The sequence below is a fragment of the Pleurodeles waltl genome, chromosome 8 (genome assembly GCF_031143425.1).
Source record: "Pleurodeles waltl isolate 20211129_DDA chromosome 8, aPleWal1.hap1.20221129, whole genome shotgun sequence".
Lineage (NCBI taxonomy): Eukaryota > Metazoa > Chordata > Amphibia > Caudata > Salamandridae > Pleurodeles > Pleurodeles waltl.
In genome coordinates this window covers 1,526,242,672-1,526,266,916 of record NC_090447.1, presented here as the reverse complement: position 1 = coordinate 1,526,266,916, position 24,245 = coordinate 1,526,242,672, and the positions used below count along the sequence as shown (strand labels likewise).

Genomic DNA, 24,245 nt, shown 5'->3' with positions numbered 1-24,245 from the left:
CCACGTCTGGGCATACCCTTTGCACTTGGGGCAACAAAAGCAAAAACAACAGATGAAAAAAATGTCAGATGGGGCTTTAGACGAAATATTCCATAAGTCAGCTGGTCTTATCATAATGTGGGTGACTTAAATAAACCTATGAGTGCATCTAAAGATACTTCTCAGGCCAGATTTGGGGTTTGGGAACATTTTCTGGAGAAAGAAAGAGGTGTCCGCTATGCAACCCCCAGAGAACTTATAGCAGCAGTGCGGTAGATCGGGTGGGGGAGTCACAGGCCTCTACCACAAGCATGATACATCCCAATAATGCATCAAAACAGCAACTGTATACAGAAACCTTAGTATGGCTTGTAAACACAAGAACATCTGCAGTAAATACGACACAGGATTTCAAAGCGAGGAACTGTTTAAATCCAAGGGATGGTGCAAGAAATAATTTAGCAACAAGTCATGAACAAAACAAAAAACATTAATGACATGTCAATTCTATCTCATTTACCATTTCTCCTCCTGACAGGGGTTCCGTAACTGGTTGGCTCAGTTAAGAGCTATATCCTGTGTATTACACATGTAATGAAAAAGCAGTAGTGCTAGTCGGGGACAATCGAAAGCCAAATTGAGGGCTTTTAAAAAAGACCCTGTGCTATGAGATATATTTTACCAGCTGAAATTCCAATTTGAAGGAGAATTATTTTAGACGAGTGCGTGCGCTAGATCAATGGTTCCCAACCTTTTGACTTCTGCGGACCCCCAGTTATCATTACTGGAACCCGGGGACCCCCACTGAATCATTATTGGAATACATGGACCCTCCACTGAGTTATTACTAAAATCTTGGGATATAATCTGTTAAGATTATTCAAACTTCTAAGCAGTTGCGGACCCCCAGAGGAGGCTTTGCGGACACCCGGGGGGGGCCCGGAACACAGGTTGGGAACCACGGCATTGGATCATGATTATAATGATAAGTGGGCAGTTTGCAAAAAGGAGAATTGCACGACATTGACACATATGTTTGTGGGCACCTAGGATGCCTTTAATACGTGGGGGACCCACAAGCTGTTCGGTATTTGAGATATTTCCTGGGCCTCCCTCTGGCACAATGAACACAGTGGAATTAGAACCAATTCATAAGTATTCGTAGAAATCAGAAACCCTAGAAGTGATGTGTGTAAGCTGACAGGGGAAATGATTAATGTATTCAAGCAAACAATTCGTACTAGGGCATGGAAGGAGACTGATTGTAGGTTAAAAGCAGGGAGAGGGGGACTAGCTTTAATCAAGTACTTCAAGCTCCTCTTGTGGGCCAATTGTTGTTCCCACCGCCCATTTTAGCACCATTTGTGGTGCACTGAATATGCCCTCCATATGAGTGAGAAAACCGGACGGATATCAAACAGACTGACTATATAGGGGGAGAAAAGGGAGGGGGGGGGAGAGAGGTAGAAATACTTAATAAACACGAGAAAAACAGATGACAGCTGAGAGGAATCATAGGCAGTAGGGAAGAAAATGTAAAAAGGGACAGAAAAGGAAGAAATAAACATTAATTCTCGCCATTAGAATACTTAATTGCTGTTACCTTCTGTGTGTTTTGTCCAGAGGCAAGATTATTCCAGACGCCCGGAAAGACCTAGCACCACTCTAGAGGCGATCGTGGAAAGCCTACAGTGATAATGGGAGGAGAAACTTTGTGAGTATAAAATGATTAACAGAGCCTGGCCTTATCTGTAAATGAAACCGTAAGAAATTCTAAATGATCATATAATAAAATTGTCAATATCCCCACAGATGCATAAAGGCTCTTTCTGATAACTCCCAGGCACCTAACAGTGCTCAGTGCTAGGAGTAGAGAACACACCACTATGTAAGACTGAGGTCAGAGCTGCTAATCCCTGTATGTTCTTACAGTTATTCTGCATTTAGGGGCATACAGAGAGATGCTGGTGGTCATCCTGCCTGCATTACCTGGATTAGGCGTCTCAGTCAGTCTCACTACTTTCACTACTTGACTGGCAGTCACTTGGGAATGTTTTCTGTTTGAGAGAACATATACTCTTTGCTTTAAAGGATTTTAGCTTTCTAGTGCTCGAGCTGCACTTAGCCTCGGCTAAGCTAGCCACAGATGTAATGAAAGACCAAGACAGATGGTCAGGATTTGTACATGAGACACTGCAGGACATTTGGATGGAGGACATCAAGCTGTGTGGGGCTGGCAGCGTTCTCAGGTTGCTGTGAGGGCTCTAACCCCAGGGTAGCACTTGCCAAAAGCATTACCTGCAGGCTTTGTCTGATCTTTAGCAAGGAAAAGACTCCAGGCCTCCAGGGCCCTGACTCTGGGCTGGTCGAGCTCTCTACTCGGACTGTGCTGCACTAGATTCAGAGAGAAACTGAAGTATAAATGTTTATATATGATTTAGAACCAGCAGCAATTTTCAGATAGTGTAATATTTTTTCGTCAAACTTTCATTATTTGGTTTCTATTCCAGAAGGCACTGTGTTACACAAGGTCATTGAAACACAACAAGAATGTCAGAAGAAAACTTACATTGTGGAAACGTTCTGTACTACTAGCATTTGTAATGACCTCTCCCTCGTAATCAACTGATGTAATGAAAGCGCAGTCTTCAAATGTTCCATGGCATTGAGTCTTAACAAGTGCCCAACAAAAATCCCCTCCTCCCATCCCACAAAAACTCCAAACCAGAAACCATGAGTGAGGATACCTTAGCTACTTGGGGTGTGGTGGGTGTGTGAAACCAGGTCCCTGGGACCTTCTTTATAAGCATGTGGGTATAGAGCGCTCATATGATACTATATCTGGAAGAGGTGAAGAGCCACAGTACAAATTGGGCAAGTTGTGAGGGGGAGATTAACGGAGACTAGGGGCCTCAAATTTATTTGACATTTGTATAGTTATCCATAAGTTTGTCAGCCATTTGTTCTATTGTTAAGGCCTGCCACAACCTAGAATACCACTGAGTGACTGAGGGAGCCTCTTGTTTTTTCCCAAGAAGTCGCCAATGTTGTCTTGGCCACTCCCAAGCATAGCCACATGATAGAGTGATTGCCTGAGGTTTGATGCTTGAGCGACGCACCCCCCAAGCCAAAAGAGTGAAACCTGGCATAGAGGGGATCGGTTATGCCAACATGGTTTTGATATGGGCTAAAATTTCATTCCAGAAGGGGCTGATCACGGGACAGTCCCACCATATATGGCGTTGAAATTACTGTTATGTGTAGTAAGTGTGCTATAGTAGTGCAGAATAGTGCATTACATATTGAATGGTTTGTCTTCATGTGAGCTGTTGTGCAATTTGGCTAGTTTATATTACAGTAACATCAGTACTCTTTTGCATGAGTTAGTTTGTGTATGGTGTAATCCACCCTGAGACACCACTACCAACAGTTCTAGAACAGCATATGCAAAGCACCCACAAACAGTATCAATGCTGGCACCAACACCAGCAAACAAATGTTCTCCATCATTAAAGATTTTACAGGGCCTGCAGCCACCTCCTACATCACCACTTAGAGGTCACCTGCAACAAACTCTCTCAATTCTTGTGCAACAATATCACCTTCATTTAGAGCAACTTCGACCCTTTCAACTGAAGCATGTCCCCCTCACTATCCTACTTCACATCTTGGCCATAGACCAGACTCTAAACTCGTGGCCCACCATCACCACAAACAGACTGCAGCTACCATGGAGTCCATCCGCTCTGGAACCCCGTCTGACCCCTGCCCATCACCAAAGGAGTACAACCCATCAGCAAAGCTCTTGCATCAATCCTTAACATTTCCATCACCTCAGCTACCTTCCTGGATGCCTGGAAACATGCCACCGCTATTCCTATTCCCCAGCTTAAGAAGCTCTGTGGACCCATCCACACTCGTCAACTACAGACCGATTCCCCCTGCTACCATAGCGACACAAAGTCTTAAAGCAACTGATCAATTGACACCTCAAGACTTCCCTAGGCAGCCACCAACTCCTCAACATAACACAGTCCATCGTAAGCCCAACCACAGCATGGAAACAGCACTCCTTACCACCACAGACAACATCTACATGTTTCTGGACAGAAGAGAAATGGCGGCCCTCATTCTCTTGCAGCATTTAACCCTGCCCCACCTTATCCTCATCTGACATCCACATGAAATTGACATCCAAGGTCCCTCTCTCTGCTGGATCTGCTCTTTTTTTTACCAGATAGCACCCAAGCTGCCAGCACGGCCCCACATGCTTCAGATGCCAGCAAAGCCCTCTGTGGACTGCGCCAAGTTCATCCTTTTGCCTAACCTTCTTCAACGCTTCCATGATCCCTGTGGCCAAGTTCATCCACACACCATGACATCAAAATCCTCTCTTACTTTGACAACATGCAATACTATCACTCTCATACTTTGTCTCTTGGACAAGACCTCTAACACAAGGCACAAATTCACCACCTCCATGACCACAGTCGATCACTGGATGAAGTCCACCTGTCTCAAGCTCAACACTGGCAAGACAGAAGTAGTGATCTTCAGTAAGAACATCTCACCATGGGACTCCACCTGGTGAAAGGCCGACCTTGGACGCACACCTTCACCCACCACAGCTGCCAGGAACCTTGAGATCATCATTGACAACAAACTGGACATGAAAACTCAAGTCAACGCCGACACAGCATTCTGCTTCCACACCCTGAAGATGTTGAGGAAAATCTTCAAATGGCTTCCAAAACACACCAGAAAGACCTTGATACACAACCTTGTCACCAGCAAAGCTTGACTCGTGGAACATCCTCTACACTGGAATCAGCAAGCAATTCACCACTAGACTTCAAATCATCCAGAACACTGCAGACTCACCCTGAACTTCACACACAGAACGCACATCACACCAAACCTGAGGGATCTCCATTGGCTACTGATACAGAAACACGTTCAGTTCAAACTACTCACCCGTACCTTCATGGGACTACACAGAAATGGCCCAAATTACCTGAACAATAGCAACGCCTTCCACCATTCCCCCAGACAACACATAAACAGACAGAGAAAGGAGTATAGTGCACACTTACAAGGGAAACTGAAAAAACGATTAAAAATGGGGTAGCAGGCAGCAATCTTTTCAAGATCATATGAGAATGACCAGAAGAAGCTATACTTCAGATAACTTCTGTAGTGTCATAAAATGCATCTGAAAGAGTGGTAACTCATTTTTAACATGCAAATGCTGTTGAAAGGTTGCAAGACACAACCCTGTTACTAAGACATGCTCTGGGATAATGCAACAGATGTTAAGTTAGAATACTATAAACCCAGAAGAGCGCCTTCGAACGGGCACCACTAGTAACAGGACGTGGTTTACCTTCCCAGAGTCACACTACACAAAACCCACAGAACACCCCCCCCCCCTCCTGTGCAAGTCTTTGTCATCATCTACGCAGTATTCGCTATCATACGCTAGTTAGTGTTAACATGTGTCCATATATCACAGAATACTGTATAAAAGGAATGTTAAATGACAGCCATTCCCAATTTAGGCTCAGATATATCCATGAAATGCTGGTCATGAGCTCTGATGTCCCAGTCACATGCCAGTGAATGCCATTTTGTGTGCAGGATTCATTGTATGGCAGTGAACTGCATCTATGTTCCCAGGTACACGCCACATGCCAGCATCAAGACTTGTTACAAACGCTCAGTTTTTGGCTGTGCGGACATTCTACATCATCTTATTGAAAAATAGTGATAGCTGCAGGACCAGAGGATGACTAACCAGGGACTGAGAAAGCAGGCCTTTGACCTATGAATACGCTTGATAATAATGTTTTGCGACAGGTGGTGCCGCAGATTCCATAGTTTTAGAGTAAAATGCAAATGTGCTATTCATACATTGGGGGGACATCATTTAACAAATAAATATTTCAATTTCATTGTAGGAATTAAAATAATTGTTGTTTATGTGCAGACTTCCCACCATTAAATCAGATGACAACTTTGAAGGATGAAACTAAGGGCCTGATTTAGAGTCTTGGGGGGGGGGGGGGTTACTCCGTCACAAATGTGAAGGATATCCCGACCGCCATATTACCATCCCATTATATCCTATGGAAATGGCAATATGGCAGGCGATATATCCATCACGTTTGAGATAGAGTAACCCCCTCCGCCAAAGTCTGAATCAGGCTCTCAGTTTTAAAAGTAGTGACAATCACAACTAGCACTTGATCAGTAAATCTCCAGAAGGACATTACATTTCAGAGAGGTAATTCAGACTACTTCTATGAACAATGAATACATTTGAAGCCTTCAGTTTGCTACAAAAGCATTCAATGTTTGGAAGCAGGAGGCAGGATCCTGTGGCCTGGACTGCATGCAGGTAATCTCAGTCCTCTGCCGCCGCAGAAGCCTCGTCTGTCGCGCATTTAAGGCAGTTTCTTGCCTGCTGGACAAGACTAAAGTGGTTCACAGCACACGCAGTGCACTTTGAGCCTGCAAATCTGCCTGAACACTGCTGTTTGGTATTGTTGGAGTAGGTCTGGCAGTGCAGTCTGCTGTTTCAGGGTATGTCCTCACTTGTGAAGCTTTGATTTTCTTCAACAAGTTACCAATGTAGGGATGTACTAACTTCCTGGCTATTTATCAAGCCAGTTTCCTTTTTTGCTTAAAGACCTTCTTACCCTGGCTCAAACTATATGAAATCCTTAATCCGGTGAAGTCAGAAACCCTCTCCTCGTTACCACCCTTCCTCGTCTCAGTCCCTTCTTCGCCCTCAGTGACAGAGCTTCTTATCTCTCGGCGTTCAAGTGAAAGGTGAAGAGGTGAAGGGACCACACTGCTGCATCTTCCTTGTCTATCCTTAAAATGGCCAATATCACCCCTTCTGCCGTTTCATCCTATTCCTTCATCTTTCTTTGATGTCTGGCCTCAACCCCTCGTTCATACTCAAAATACACTCCTTTCATGGCCTCACTGATTGACACATTATCTTGGTATCCTTAACATTGCCAAATCAAGTTGTATTGTCCACTGCTATAATCTGCTCTCAGCACAACTAGGGTAACCTCCTTAGGCCTACGCGATGGCTAAGAGCACAGAGGTTGACCCGCCATCACTCCACCCCATCTAAACATATACTATGGATGGCTGTAGAATGCCATTCCTATGGGTTGCTTCATACCACTCCTGGGTGGGCTCCTTGAAGTATATACCATGACACATTGTAAACTGCCCATTCAGAAGAGTTGTTCCTGTCTCTTCTGAGCAGACTATGTGCTGTAGATCAGGGTCTTCCATTGTATGGCCCAGGGGCTCCATGTGGCCTGCCTGACCTTTCCATGAGACTGTCTGTGGGGCAGAGGCCCCTAACCAGCAGGGGAGCTACAACAGACCAGCAGGAGGCTAGGCAAGCAGAGTTAAAGTGCTTTCCAGGGATTGTTGACAAAAACAGATTTCACCAGTTTTACTGCCTGAAAAAAAGGAAAATGTAAGTTTGTGACCAAATTAATCTATTTCCGAATTGCTCTGCGGCAATTCATTATTTAAAAGCACAGACAGAATGAGAATCAATAGCATTGTGACATTTTAAAGATTGTCAATCCTTGGCACTATCAGTAATTCATAAGCATGTAGGTCTAAAATGGCACTGAGGGGCTGTCCCGGGGATATTTTAATTGTATTTATGTCCTTGCTGCTCTTCCTGCATTGAGCAGGTTTTGATTTTGTCACATACTGCAATGGCAGAGAACAGTAAGATGCATAAGAGCACAATAAAATAATTTGGTGAAGTAGGAATACCAAACCGTCAGTGCAAGATCCATTGTTTAAAGGTCCAATCCTTCTCCCACTACACCACTGACATTAAGCACTACCTTCCCATGTAGAAAAACCAGAGTGTTTGGTTCTCTCCCTTTTGTCTTATAACCTTTCTTGCAGCGGTTATCCAAATACCTGCTACATTTGCACAAAGATTGGAGCAGAGGAATATGTTGCAAAAGTAATCGCCCAAGTTGTTCACATGGGGAGGCCGGAATTAAATACCATGGTTTCTGGTTCCATCGCTTCGTTCTTGCTCACCGCATTACTACTGGGCTGAGAGTTGTGTTGATGCTGCATTTAAAAAACAAACAAAACTGTTTTGGAAGACAAAAGAGAAAGAGGAAGTGGAGCTCTGGACCACTACCTGCTGCAGCCAAATGATGTTTAAACGATTCAGAAATCCATGATTGATTCACGATCCCCATTGTGAATCGGTTATCACCCCAACATGGTAGTTTATCAACGGTTTGATACATTTCTTTTCCGAATCCCCCCATTTGCAAATCGGAAAGGATTGCAGAAGCGTTTTTAAGAGTCTGAAATATTGTTTTTTAAGAACTTTGAGTTTTTTAGGTATCATATAGCAACAGGATTAGAGTATTATTGCATCCAGCAAGAGACTTATTCCAACATATATTGTTTCCAGGAGTATGACCAAACCTCCCAACAGCAAAGTGAACCGGATCTAGCCGCTATCCAGGGCAGTGTCGAAACATCTTCCAAAGGGTGCACACAAGTCTGAAAAGATTTTATGACTCACAAAAGGGAAGTAAATTCTGAAAAACCCATGGTTTTGCAAAAGCGCATTGTACATCTGGCAATTATTTTTAAAAATATGTGCTCCAAGTACACTGCAGCAAAGACTAATGTGATCATAACTCAGTTCTAGCTTACTTAATTGGCACAAACAGGCAACATTTTAAAGTATCTTATGTGGTTATGCTCCTACTGCAGAGATCTTTGTGTACGGAGCATTATCCAGGGTATAATAACAGGAAGACAACCCTTGTTGTTAATGCACGTGCTGGAGAGATCTGTGTACAGCATAGTCACTGGTCTGACTGATCATAAAATGCCATAGAGGATGAATGTGCCTGCTGCAAAAAGTGTGCAACATGCATGTTACAGATCTGTATATTATGCAGACACCACAGTGGGGCACTGCTTTTGTTGCAGAGATCTTTATGTGTTGGGTCACAAGTTATAATCCTTAAAATGTCACTCACATAATTATGAACCACCATTAAGGAGACACATGCAAAACGCAAGGCTTAAGTGAACAATCATTGTGTTTTCTCAGTCTTTCATTATTCCAAGGTTGCTAAAAATGCTTCCTCTGGGTAGTAATACTCACTTATTACTTTACCGGCTACATAAAGGCTACCAGATCCAGATGGATCCCCTGCATTTTCAACACTAATGAACCTGTAGAAAGCCAAAGTCGTCCATACACAAGCAAAGTCGGCCTACTGGGGTAAGCACCAAGCACTCCCCCTGATATATTACTCGATCTACTACAATATCTACTTGCGAAATTTCAACAGTGAAAGCAAAAGAACAATTATCATCTTTCAATATTGATTATTTCCATCAATTCATAATCTTTCTTTTCATGTCTTCAACTAGCAAATCACAGAATTTCCCTCTTTGAATCGGTTTTTTCTATCCTCCATACACTGTGAGAAGCTAAACATCCCAGCTGAGGGTAGTCAAGATTTTCATAATGGATTTTGCTTAAAGCTTCCTCAATAGAAATAATTAATTAATACCTACAATTCTAACAGAAATGTCACTAATACAGCAAAAAGCTAACTATATCACCAAATGTGAACGCAGCAACATTTACTTCCCATCGATTTCACCAAACTCATATTATCACTCATACACCTGTTTCAATATCTCTATTGAGAACTGCTACACACCTTAAAAGAATAACATTTTATAAAACACACAACTTTTATAAGGGGCATCTTTAGAAGTTTCCGAAGAGGCGTCCCAGTGCTCGCTGCGTGTGACCAGTAGTGGGGCAAACAAGGAGACCAATCCCTTAGATGGGGAATTACCAGCAGAAATTAAAAAATAAATGCCTTAAAGATTATTCGAAAAATAGCTTCAGAAGGGGCTAAACTAAGATCAGACGGAAGAGAGTTCCTAAGCCGCCACTGGCCAGTAAGATACACAAAGTTTCACTACTTTACGAGTCCGAAGAGTTTGAAGTAGCTTTAGACTATTCGATCTCAAGGCTCCAGCCTGACAATAGGCCTGGAGTCTCTTCCTTAAACAGAGGGGTCCTTTCCGCTCAATAGCACTTTAAGCAAAGGTTAGAGCCTTAAATTGAATCGGTTTAATTACAGGCAGCACAGGAATTTTCAAGATGAAGTGAGCCACTGGATTTTGAATAATCTCAAGACTCTGAATCAAATACTCTGGGAAGCCCAGATACCGGCTGTTTGCGTAATCATAAAACTTTGAAGTCACCACTGAATGAACAATGTTTTGCAAGATCCTCTGGCACCAAATGCAATATCCTCCTTAAAGATTTGAGTGTTACAAACAGCTAGTAGGTATTGCTTTAATCTGGGGTTCAAAAGAGAGATTTGAATCAAATCTGATACCCACGTTCCTTACAGTCATAGAGGAAGTAGGAGGGGGCTCCCATCTCAGAAGGCCACCAACTGCACAAATCAGGGCAATATTTAGTTTAAAAAAAAACCAATCTCTGTTTTACCAGAATTGAGCTTAAGACAGTTACGGTTCATACACTCACCAACTGATTTATAACACAGTTTAAAGGAGCTAAAAGCTTTCACATCATTCACCTGAAACAACATAAGGAGCTGAGTATCATCAGCATAGGAAATCACACGTAAACCCAAAAATTTAACAAGGCTAGCTAAATGTTCCAGGTAAACATTGAAGAGGTTGGGACTCGGAGCAGAGCACTGAGGAACCTCACACTTGAGTGGTTTTGGGGATGAAGTAAAAGGAGAGAAACACAGCCTGTGTTCTATCTTCAGGAAACGATATAAACCAGGCCAAGGTTTGTCCTTGGATTCACATTTCACTGATCCTGTTTAAAAGTATAGAATGAGAAACTGTGTAAAACCTTGAAGATAAATCCAGTAGAACCACCATCGCCAACAAATTCTGATCAAGATTATCCTTAATACACTCTGTAACCTAACTGCTCCTAAATTCTGACCTGAAGCCAGACTGTGAATCAAATCATGTAACAGATGATTTGATTCCAGAAAATGAGAAAGTTGTCTATTAACTAGCTTCTCCAGCATTTTCGCCACTGCAGACAAAGGTGAGATGGGTCTGAAATTACTTAAAATATTAGGGTCTGCATTAGGTTTCTTTAGTAAAGGGAGTAGGAGAGCCTATTTCAACTCCTTGGAACTAATGCAGATTCCAAGGAAGTATTCTTCATTTTATTCAGAATAAGATAATAAGTGGAGGCCATTTTTAAAATGTCAGGGGGATATTGATCAAGAAGGGAACCAGATCTGCATTAAACTAATTCAGCAGTGGAATCCTTCAAAGACAAAGGGTTAAAATTAGTGAAGAGAAGGCTGGAAGAAGGTCTAAAGTCCACTATATGAGGAATTACACACTGAGTTGAGAACTGATAAATTATTTGATTCTTCTTTAAAAATAAATCTGAGAGATTCTCACATAAATTGGCTGAATGGGTGAGTTGTACTGTTTGCCTCATATACTTGTAAATGAAAATCCCCTAAAACTATGAAATTAGAGTAGAAGAACGCTAGCTGACTTAAATGATCTGTAAGTAAAAAGGGGAAATCATTAGGGCCGTCCTACGATCTATAAATTAGGGCCCGACAAAGTGAAAGAGGGATCCAAAACAATTGAGAAGGATAAACTTCAAGAGTACCTATATTCCACAGTTTAGAAATTGTTCAGGAAAAGTTAGCACAATACACAACAGCCATACCAATGCCCTTTTTAATATGCTGGATTACAAACCCTGGGGGGAACAACTAGTGCAATGTCAGGTAAAGTAGAGTCCCTAACTCATATTTCCATAAGGAACATGAATGGCAGACGGGTTACTCCATCACAAACGTTACGGATATCCCATGCGCCGTATTACAATCTCCTTGGGCTATAATGGGATGGTAATATGGCGGATGGGATATCTGTCACATTTGTGACAAAGTAACCCCTTCCGCCAAACACACAGTGAATTTTGAAAATAATGCATTTCTTCCCAGGAATATAACTGTACAGAGGAGCTCAGGCAAGGCCTGCCAGCAGCATGGCTATTACTAGATGCGATCCAGACACAGCATGGCCCCATTTAATTGCTGAAAAATGAACCACGATTCCAACTACTAGAGCATGTCTGAACCTAAATGTCACTCCTATGGTGGAATCAGCAAAGAGTGCAGAAAATCAGGAACTTCCCTCACAGTTACAAATATATCTTTAAAAGTATCCCTGAACACCCCTAATGCCACAATTGCAAGAATTAAAGCATACAACAAGCAAAACCAATTACCGGTACTTAAAAACCGTTGCACGTCTGCAACTTGGCCCCGCTTATATGCTGAAAAAGAATTTAAATATATCTTTTAAAGTAGTCCTCCACGCCCTCTTGCCGAAAAAGGAAGCAAGATTCAAACCACTAACGAGCATCTGAACCAAAATGGTGCATCTGTGGGGAAAGCGGCAAAGAATGCAGAAAATCTGGAAATTCCCTCAAAGTAAAAAATATATCTTTAAAAGTAGCCCTCCGCATCCCATAATGCCACAACAGCAAGAATAATACTGTTAAAACACACAACAAGAATAACTAATTAAAGGCACATAAAACCAGTATGAATGCGCATTCCACAATTATTCTAGCATAACGGATGTTCTTTTTTCCCCCTGATATTATGATAATTTGATATATCACCATTCTATGCACTTATGAACTCCTAACGTGTGTTAATTAAAAAAAAAAAAAGTGTTCTTTTCCCAAAAACAACACTCTCAAGTCCCTGTGTGCTGGAATTTAGCAGGCATGATGCTGATCCCTTTTTTTGAGCTGCTACCATGAAAATAAATTCATTTTATAAAAAGCAAAAGCTTCCACCTAAGTCATTTTTGACACTTATCCCTCCTAAATCTTACCTTGTCTGTTCCTACAGTCAAATGACTGTTTTGTCACCTGTCCTCTGAGTACAGCAGATGTCAACCTTTCATCTTTCTCAGTGCATTTTTCTTTGTTTATGCTTAACGTTTCTTATCTTGTCATGTAAAAGTATGTTCTTATGTCACATGTTCCTTCATATTCTCTGTGATGATTCCATTTAATCTCCTTATGTAAACTTAATTTCATTCACATACTTGTCCTTTTTGTTGCAGTCACTATTCCTATTTTGTATGTTTACAAAGGCAAACTTACACATGAGTAAATCTACACGTGCAATCTACTCTTATACTACTTTATGCTAGTCACCATTTACAAGTGTGTATTACTATAAAGTGTATGCTTACATGTCTTCACCTTCTGAAATCAGGGGACGAGTCTAATTTATGAATGTAAAGTTAATCCTAGTAACTTTTCACACATAGGCAGAGAACTTTCGTCAGAGGGGAAGAGATCTCCTTGGTGTTAAGTATAGGGAAAAGTTAAAACTTTATTAAAGTTAAAATACAATTAGCACAAATACGTTTAAGATCAATATTATTGTACATTCATTAAAAACATTTCTTTTAAATTAAAAAAAAATTTTTTTAAAGTGCCATAGCATTAACTTCTTTAGAATTAAATATTTAATTATTTTGAAATCATTATTTTTGAAACATTAAATTACAACTACTTTTCTTTTGGTTTAAATAAAAAACTTGTCCTACCTACAGTAAACATTTTATATTTATTTATGAGGTAGTAAAAAGAATTAAACGTTATGTATAAAATGAATTTAAACTAATTAACTCACTAAAAAATAAAGTTACTATTTTGATGTTTACATTTAAAAACATTATTAACATATGATACACTAATTATGTGTTATCTACATAAAATTTGGAAAACATTCAATGTATTTATATTCCTAAAACATAAACTAAGGTAACTTAAGTTAATGCTAGTTCCTACAGGTTTATATTTTAAGTCCATAACTCCATTATTTTATTTCGGAGGGTGTTGCAGTACCAGAGGCTGGTCTTCTGTGGTGCTGGATTTACTCCAGCAATAAGCTGCTGTACATTTACTACTTTTTGACTGTGGTAAGTATAGAAGTACAGTTTGTTAATAGGAGTGGGCTTATTGTCTCGTGTGTGGGTGCATATTCCACCGTAAGCCCCTCCCTATGCCCCCTTAACTCCAGTAAGCATTAGCCATTTTCCAGCCACTCCCCTGTCCCCGCCAGATTTACTACTACAACATATACCTAAGTCCACGGAGATCACTGCATATAAAACCTTAAAATATTTTAATGAATAGCACTTTGTTTTACATTAGTAGTATTATTGTGGTACTCCTAAAGATACTTCAAAATGGAATTTGTGAATAGTTCCCAATATCTATTGTAGTTCAGTGATGTACCTCAACAATATGATCTATTTACTATTTAATATAATCAGTCCCATGCTGGTGGAGTATTTGAGATTAAATACCTTATTAAGCATTGTGAATTTCTTCATATACCTGATTGTTCGTATTCATTCACACCCAATTTGTTTGTTCTGCTATTACCGTATTACCATCCTTATGACCTGCTTATAAATAAACTGTTTATGAGTCCCTGTGAGTTGATACATAACTCAAATATAGTTATCATAATTATTTCTCCTTTTAATATTGTAATTGGCATACAAAATTCACTTCTTGAGATATTCATGCATTTTACGATGATCCTCTTGCAGCTTCCTGATTAGCCATTTATCATGAGAAGCTTTTCCGTTCAATGCATTTATTAAATCTTCTCAGTTCTTGGGTGTCCATTTTTTTCTATTCAGTAATATTCCATTTGCACTTAAAAATCAGCATTGGCCACCTCCTCTTTCCAGTGTGCTTACTTCCCCTAGATCAGGGTTCTGCAAAGTCGGCCCTGGACAGCAGGGTCCATGGCAGGTTTTTTGCATATCCACATTTAGAAAAATGTAGATTTCTGAAACATCTTTTTTCTAAATGTGGATATGCTAAAAACCTGGCATGGACCCGGCTCTCCAGGACCGACTTTGCAAAACACTGCCCTAGATCTTGCAGTCTAATTTATTTCAAAGAGATGCATCGAGCAGCAGCAAAGTTGATGACTATCGACGAGGAGCTGCGATGCAAGGTCCTTTGCCATCATCAGAAAAGCTGGTGGGGCTTATGGCGACTTGCAATGTGTCCCACTGGGCTGCTGTTAGGCTTCCTTGGCATTGAAGAACCCGCTGTAGCTTGCATGGACTTGTGATGAGATGCATCTGCGTGAAGGATGAGCTGGGTCACATGGGATGTCTGGCTACTTCATCCTGCGTCGTCAATGTAGAAGAAGTCCGTTATGTCCGTGTGGTTTTGAATAGGGAGCCTGGAAACTGACCCTTGGAGATTTATTGGAGTTATGGGTCTACACAGGCAGGCTGGATTCAGGAGGGTGGCTCACAGCAACAAAAGAGCCCTGATGCAGCAACAGCATGCCTTGGCAGCATAGCAGTCAGTAAGCAGGCCAGCAGGGCAGGCTTCACACTGAGCAGTACTTCTTCCCGGAAGAGTCCACAGGTACAGAAGTGATCCGACAAGTTGGGCCTGAGGGTCTACTATTTATCTTTGGTGCCAGTTTTGAAGTAGGAAACATTTCTAGAGGATTCCACCCCCAAAGGAGTTTGGAATTTCCTGCCTCCGTGTATAGTCCCAGTGTGTCTGGGGCTACAAAAGCCTAGTGTGAAAGTTTGTGTGAGTGTGCTGAGGCAGATTCCTTGTGATGTGTTAGTGTGGTAGGTGACCGCTCCGCTCCCTATTAAGCCAGAGATGGCTCATCCAGCCAACACCTATCGCCCCTGGTCTCACTGTCTGGGAGCACTACACAAAGACTTACGGCCAGGTACAAGTAGTCATGTGACTCAGGATACAGGCTGCAGGCACCAAATGGGAGAGGCAGGAAAATTCCAACTTTCTAAAAATTGCATTTTCAAAATTGTGACTTAAAATCTGACTCTACTATTAAAGAGGGTTTTAAATTACAAGTCTTTAGACACAGAACTCCACATTCCTACCTGCTCCCAATTTAAAGTTTTCACTCATTAAATGTAATAAGGTAATCCAATGTTATCCTATGGGAGAGGTAGGGCTTGCAGCAATGTACAACAAAATTTAAGAGTTTCTCTACCAACACATGTACAACTTAAAAGTACATGTCCAGCTCTAAATATACTGCACCCTGCCTTATGGGTTGTTTAGGGCCTATCCTAGGGGTGAGTTATATGTATTAAAAAGGAAGGTTTAGGTCTGGTGAAAGATTTATTTTGCCAGGCTGAAATGTCAGTTTACAACTGCACACAGAAGCCGCAATGGCAGGCCTAGGGCAGGTTTAAAGGGCTAAGTAAGTGGGTGGCACAATCAGTGCTGCAGGCCTGCTAGTAGCATTTAACTTACAGGTCCTGGGTACAGGTAGTACCAGTTTACTAGGGCTGCGACTTACAAGTAAATTAAATGTGTCAGTTGGGTGTACGGTAATTTTACCATGTTTAAGGGTGAGAACACAAGCACTTCAGCACTGGCTAGCAGTGGTAAAGTGTGCAGAGTTCTAAGGCCAACAAAAATGAAATCAGCAAAAATGAAACATTAAGGCAAAACTTTGGGAGAAGGTCACCATCAGGCTGACAGATCTAATGTGGGGGAGTAGGATGAAACCCCTAAAATGTACTTCATGACACCAAAACCACTGCATTAGGCCACATACATCTGCCCCCTTCCCAAGCCTTAATGCTCAATGCAGTCTAACGTCATGCCGCAGACAATACTATTTGTACCTGGGAAAATGTTTGAGTACCCATGCAGTAGGTGATGAAAGACTGCAAGACTGAACAGTGCAAGGGAAGCATTGTTTCACCTCTGGGTGTCTCTTACGCCCAAATCCTATGAAGACCATTCCTAAACAGATAGGACATAGCCATGCATGTAGGTGGATACCTTTCTCACACTTTTCACCTGGACTCCTACACAGACACAGCTACAAACATGGGGGGGGGCATAGCCTCTGCCATAAAACTGCAAAAAGGCCCCGTTCACAACTCACTGTCAACTCAAAAAAAAATAGATACGTTTTAAATACTTTCCTGAATTGGGCTTCCCTGTGGATCGAGCAAAGTGATAATGAAGCCTGTTTCAAGTATTACAAGCCTGTACTGAAAAGAACTGCCCTGCAGATCTAGCCAGGCAGAATTTGGTATCTTTACTAGCAGTGCCATGGCAGAACATGGGGATCTGGGAGGATTGTAATGAAGAGTTCTTCCAATTAAACACCTGAGGCCCTGACTGTGAAAAGTCTGATGGATGATGGTCAGTGCTGTGAACAGAATCTTCTGCCCAACGTGAAGCCAATGGAGCTCCCTGAGGGGAGCAGAGACAGATTCCCTTCTGGATAAACTCTGAAACGTGCCGCTGCATTTTGTACCATCTGGAGTTTTCTGATCTTATTTTCTGGAAACCCAAGATAAAGGCAATTTGAGCAGGCCAGCCTGGAGGTGATCAATGCATGGACTACTCTTCAATGTGCACCTAACAGTAAGAATTCAAGAAATGTCCTTATAGACTGCAGCAAGCCAAAACAAATCCCTGCCACTAACACAATCTGGGATTCAATAGATAACTTGTCACCTTTTTCAACTCCCAGTTGCTTAGCTGCCACTGTGGGGGGGAGGGGCGAGGTGGTAAAAGAAAATCCCTCTGCCAACTATAGTTTGTCCATTGGTCTCTGGCCCTACCAAACAAAAGTGTTTCGGTTTTGTCCTCATTGCACGGAAGATAGCAAGTAAAGAACATCTCTCTGGCAAATGACAAAAAATGAAATGTTATCAATGACGGAGTGTTCAGAAGTAAAAAAGCAGTTGGGTATCGTCTGCATAAGAGATGGTCACCAGTCTATGGGATTCAATCAGAGGCTAGTGGGGCCATACGGATATTGAAGGGACTGGGGCTCAAAGAAAGGCCCTGCAGCACTCCATATGACAGAGACCTTCAGAGGTTCCCATGCACCAAAACATTTTTGAATTCTATAGGGTTAGGTCCATGTATTTGTGTTCAGATCGGTATTAACGGCTCCCCACCACTAGATGGTGCCAAACACTGAGCTTTTTCCGTGTAGGAGAGGTGTGAGTAGTCATCAGTACTATTCCTGCTTGAAGATTTGCAATGATAGATTAAGTATGGTGAGGAAGGGGGGACCCCAAGAAGGGGGGCTCTTGTGTCCCTGCAGCACCCTGGCTTGCAGGGCCAAAGTACAGTGCAGCCGTGTGACTGAGCTGGAGAGAGAGACAGTTCATTAAAACCACGTGTTTGGGGATGGGAGGGACCAGGTTAGGGATACTGAGGTGCATTAAACAACTTCCAGCTTATTCCAAATAAAGTGAGTAAGCTATTGGTTTAAAAGAAAACAAAAACACGAATCATCTTTAGCTGTGATGTACATTACACTGCGGCTGGGTAAGCCCAGCTGGATTCTGTGTTCCTGTTAAAGGGCCTCATTTGCATGCTGAGAAACACGGTGAACGGACCAGCATTTTTTTGCAGGAAATAACGCATTTACAGCTGGTCTTTGCTGGAAGCACTGCTGATAAAAGGAATAGGTATAGTTACCATCTTGAAGTTCCTTTGCTTATTAATATTTCCCAGGAATAAGACTTAAGTTGTCTGACTCCTCCCCAACAGTATGGGTAGTAATCATACCTAGTGGGATTAGGCTGATGACATAACATTTTTGCAGTTGATTATTTCAGATTATACTAGCCCCACCAAATAAAACATCAGTGATTTCTGCACAAAGTGACTGTTTAAGTTTAACATAAGCGGGTCACGCCCCCCAGTTTTAGCAGTATGACCTATTAGGAACTAAGCACAAATTACAAGTACTCTGGGTATGGCAGAGATACTCACCGTCTGCTTTGAGCTAGTGGTCACTGCCCTAACTATGTGGAAAACAAATGTACCATGATATGTGCATGTATGTTCAGGCTAGGAGATAGAGGCTAAAGGCACTTCACTTCTTCTTTATCGGTTTCGCATGTGATGTGTTTTAATGTGTTTTGCATCTTAAGGCTTGCTCTTGTCAGTGTCAGATCCAGGGGCGTAGCTTGGTCAGTAAGATTGGTCGGGTGTGAGTTTTAGACTTTCCAACAATCACGATGGCGTACAATGTCTAAATATATTTTACGACAAGCAGGTCCCATGAGCGGGACTGAAGAGACAGCGAAAAGGGAGAAGAAGGTGGATTAGCAGGGATACTAGGTAAAGAAAACTGTATACTTTGTAAAATACACAAAAAAAATTAATATTTTCAAAGCAGAGAGGGGGAGAGTTTGTGTGCATTTTCGTCTGTGTTTATGTAAAAATTTCTTGTGAAATCTGACATACGCCTCACCATACCCAAATGAAAGCATCTGTACCCAACTTTTTTCCAGAAAATACTTTTAGTAGGTGGGTGTAACACCCTAAATACCCCCCTGAAGCTACGCCCCTGGTCATATACCTGGGATGTTTGCATCACTGCTGCACAATCTATATCTATGGTGCATGTGCTACTCTCGTTGCATATGTCTTCTTTTTTAGAAGAGCTATCTTCGACACTGCACAGAAAGCACTGGCAGGGCCAAGTAAAGGATTTTGAAGGTGCTGGGCCAAACGTATTTTGTGGGTCCTTGTTCGGAACAGCTTTAAATTTATGATCCAATTTCAGCTCTTTCATGCCAACTTTGACCAGGTCACTAACACTGCACAGGCACTGGCCCAAATTCTAAAAGTGTTTACATCTAATATTCAGGTATGCTGATGTGTGTTTTCAGTATTATAACAGCAGCTCCCTAATATTACTGCAAATAATCTCTGCGACCCCCTCCCATTTTGCATACTTGAGGTCATGTTTTGATTGAAAATAAACTTTTTTATGGATGTTGCATGAAACATAAACAACATTTCTCAGCAAAATGTCTGTAATAGACTCACACACATCACCCACATTAAAAATAAATTAAGGGAAAACGATTTAAAACATCTATTAAAGAATTATTTAGGACTCGTTGCAGAACAGAGCTGGTGCTATCAGGGCGGGGAAGGGGCCTGAAAGGCTGGTGGCCTGGGCCAAAACCCACTTTGCACAGGCCTTAAAACGTCTCTGAGCACTGGTTCTGTCTGTCGAAGGGAAGGCTGCATTGTTAATGGCTGTGCTGTATCTGTTCTGAGACGACAAGGAAGGAATGTGTTGTTAGTGGCCACTACTGTGGGAAAGCATCTTTGGTGAATGTGAGTGAGGCTTGCAGTGCTGTTATACGACTCTAAGTGCTATAACTACAACAGTCTGTTCTGTGCTCGTGAGGAAATCGTACACTGCCTGCTTTCAGCAGGACATGCCTAAAAGTAATGCTCACGTCCTCTTCCTCTTCTCTGCATAAGGAAGCGTGTTCCACATTTGTCAGGGAAATCTCGGGTTCCTTCAGGGGAAATAGTTGAAGCCCCTTGCGTTTTGGTACTTAACACACATCACATCTGAGCAGTGTTGGTGGCCCAATGCATAGAAATATTGACATTTATGAATTTCCAGCAAAATATATCAAACATTCTTGAGGGACCTCATCGGGCTGCACTTCTAAAGTAACATGAGTCCTGTCTGTTCTGACTAAGGCAGAGGCCGGTTCTGCCTGAGACTGCAGGGTTCGCAGGAGCTACCGAAAACTCCCTGGGGAAGACCCCCTCCCCACGACCTTGTAAAGTGAACTCTTAAGTATAAAAGTGCCTTCAAATGCAGCTCTGGGGTCTCACACCTCCATCGTGGTAACAACCACCAGGCCGGGGGATTTACCAACGTGAAGTAAATATCACCCTCATTTTTATTTTGACAAGTATAGAGGAGGGAAGAGGACAGGAAGGGGAGGGTGTATTTTGAAGGTCCGAGGGCGAGTGACGCACAATAGCCCATACAATTCCTTCCACCGCATCCCTGCAGAGGCCCTGACTCCTACCTGAACAGAAACCTTCATTCATCTCCAGACTCTCACTCATCCCAGCAGAGGCCCTGACTCCTACCTGAACAGAGACCTTCAGTCATCTACAGACTGTCACTCATCCCTGCAGAGGTCTTGACTCCTACCTGAACAGAGACCTTCAGTCATCTACAGACTCTCACTCATCCCAGCAGAGGCCCTGACTCCTGCCTCAACAGAAACCTTAATTCATCTCCAGACTCTCACTCATCCCAGCAGAGGCCCTGACTCCTACCTGGACAGAGACCTTCATTCATCTCCAGACTCTCACTCATCCCAGCAGAGGCCCTGACTCCTACCTGAACAGAAACCTTCATTCATCTCCAGACTCTCACTCATCCCAGCAGAGGCCCTGACTCCTACCTGAACAGAAACCTTCATTCATCTCCAGACTCTCACTCATCCCAGCAGAGGCCCTGACTCCTGCCTCAACAGAAACCTTAATTCATCTCCAGACTCTCACTCATCCCAGCAGAGGCCCTGACTCCTACCTGGACAGAGACCTTCATTCATCTCCAGACTCTCACTCATCCCTGCAGAGGCCCTGATTCCTACCTCAACAGAAACCTTCATTCATCTCCAGACTCTCACTCATCCCTGCAGAGGCCCTGATTCCTACCTCAACAGAAACCTTCATTCATCTCCAGACTCTCACTCATCCCTGCAGAGGCCCTGACTCCTACCTGGACAGAGACCTTCATTCATCTCCAGACTCTCACGCATCCCTGCAGAGGCCCTGACTCCTGCCTCAACAGAAACCTTAATTAATCTCCAGACTCTCACTCATCCCTGCAGAGGTCCTGACTCCTACCTGGACAGAAACCTTCATTCATCTCCAGACTCTCACTCATCCCAGCAGAGGCCCTGACTCCTACCTGAACAGAGACCTTCATTCATCTCCAGACTCTCACGCATCCCTGCAGAGGCCCTGACTCCTACCTGGACAGAAACCTTCATTCATCTCCAGACTCTCACTCATCCCTGCAGAGGCCCTGATTCCTACCTCAACAGAAACCTTCATTCATCTCCAGACTCTCACTCATCCCTGCAGAGGCCCTGATTCCTACCTCAACAGAGACCTTCATTCATCTCCAGACTCTCACGCATCCCTGCAGAGGCCCTGTCTCCTACCTGAACAGAAACCTTCATTCATCTCCAGACTCTCACTCATCCCTGCAGAGGCCCTGACTCCTACCTGGACAGAGACCTTCATTCATCTCCAGACTCTCACTCATCCCTGCAGAGGCCCTGACTCCTACCTGGACAGAGACCTTCATTCATCTCCAGACTCTCACGCATCCCTGCAGAGGCCCTGACTCCTACCTGAACAGAAACCTTCATTCATCTCCAGACTCTCACGCATCCCTGCAGAGGCCCTGATTCCTACCTCAACAGAGACCTTCATTCATCTCCAGACTCTCACGCATCCCTGCAGAGGCCCTGACTCCTACCTGAACAGAAACCTTCATTCATCTCCAGACTCTCACTCATCCCTGCAGAGGCCCTGACTCCTACCTGAACAGAAACCTTCATTCATCTCCAGACTCTCACGCATCCCTGCAGAGGCCCTGACTCCTACCTGAACAGAAACCTTCATTCATCTCCAGACTCTCACTCATCCCTGCAGAGGTACTGACTCCTACCTGGACAGAGACCTTCATTCATCTCCAGACTCTCACGCATCCCTGCAGAGGCCCTGACTCCTACCTGAACAGAAACCTTCATTCATCTCCAGACTCTCACTCATCCCTGCAGAGGCCCTGACTCCTACCTGAACAGAAACCTTCATTCATCTCCAGACTCTCACTCATCCCTGCAGAGGTCCTGACTCCTACCTGGACAGAAACCTTCATTCGTCTCCAGAATCTGACTCATCCCTGCAGAGAGCCTGACTCCTACCTGGACAGAGACCTTCATTCATCTCCAGATCGCAGCCTCACACAGAAGCTTAGACTGAAACTGACTGCATCAAGTGCTGGTGCTGTCGCTGCCCTCGCTGACATGGAAACGGAATTACGTCATCGTCAGGCCGGTAAAATAACTCGTTCTTCCCCCGCAGCAGCTGGATGCCGAAGCAGAGACTGGAACAGGACTACTGCTGTCTCTGCTCACGCTGACCCGGAAACGGAAATCACTGCCACCACCTGAGAATAAGTGAAAGAAATGACTAGGAAGTGCCACACACTGCGGCCTCAGTGTAGGAGCAGGCGTGGTGGGCACTGGAAAGTCAAATTTACAATGTTAACTCCAGTCCTACATACTTGCCAATGGAGCCGATTCAGGCGGGAGATTTTGGAAACAAAAAATGGCTTTCTGTTGGCTGTCTCCCGCCTGAAACTTCCTGTCCTTCAATAGAAGTCAAGGGGGGGAACGTATTCTCCCGATTACTTTTAGTTTTTATCAAAAACTCCCCTTTTCCTCTTCTGAAAGGTTGCCATGTATGGGCCTAGAATATGTGAGGGAAAGAACAACGTTCCCCTAAATATTCCAGGAGGCTTATTTACTAATCTAACTGCAGTTCTGATATATTTTGGGAAAAAAATATAAATTCCCCAAGTATTTTTAAGAAGGGTTGAAAAGCAGTATTATTGAATTGCAGAAACTGCTGGCCTGAGGGTGCAACCCAGGGCAAAAACCTATGAATACCTGGAGCGAAAGGACAAAACCAGCTGTAGCCAAAGGAAATGGCCCTTGGACCGACCCTCTTCCTGAAGGACTTCCTGGAGACCACCCCCAGGGAGCACAGCCTGGACAGAGAAAGCGGATTTTAGATAGAGCAAGCAGTGGCAAAGCCAATAGGTCTCATCCACGTGAGAGCTATTGCATACATGACAACATTTTAATACTGGAAAGAGGGAGTTTAAAAAAAGAATCGGGGGAATGCATTTTCCTCATAGACTTATATTGACTCAGAGGCTATTTTAGGCTACAGACAGCTAAAATAAAGCCTGTTTTGGCCTAAAAAATGAGTCTCCTGTCTAAATCGAATCTGCTGGTATTTATTGCCATTAGCTTTGTCAATATGTTTTAGTCATGTTGTACAGCAGCGTGGAGAAGAAATACGTGTGTACCTGTAGTGGCAAGTATGAAGGATGCGAAGGAGGCAGATTTCATGTTAATATCTTTTATTCTTGCCACAAGAAATAAGGCCCACGAGCAGCCGGCCGGCCGCAACACCGCGCTTTCTTCGCGCCTCTGCCTTTCCGCCGCGCCGCCCCCTGACGTCACGACCGTCC

General features: G+C 43.1%; 1 long non-coding RNA gene across 1 annotated transcript in view; it reads right to left on the bottom strand.

Moving 5' to 3' along the window:
* Positions 1-23,005, bottom strand: part of LOC138248915 (uncharacterized) — a 34,522-nt gene extending 11,517 nt beyond the window's left edge. Inside the window, exons 1-2 of the long non-coding RNA XR_011194662.1 lie at positions 22,909-23,005; positions 1,583-1,665 (exon numbers count right to left, since the gene is read on the bottom strand). This is a non-coding gene — a long non-coding RNA (uncharacterized lncRNA). The remainder of the gene's footprint in view (positions 1-1,582; positions 1,666-22,908) is intronic.
* Between the last annotated feature and the right edge of the window lie 1,240 nt (positions 23,006-24,245).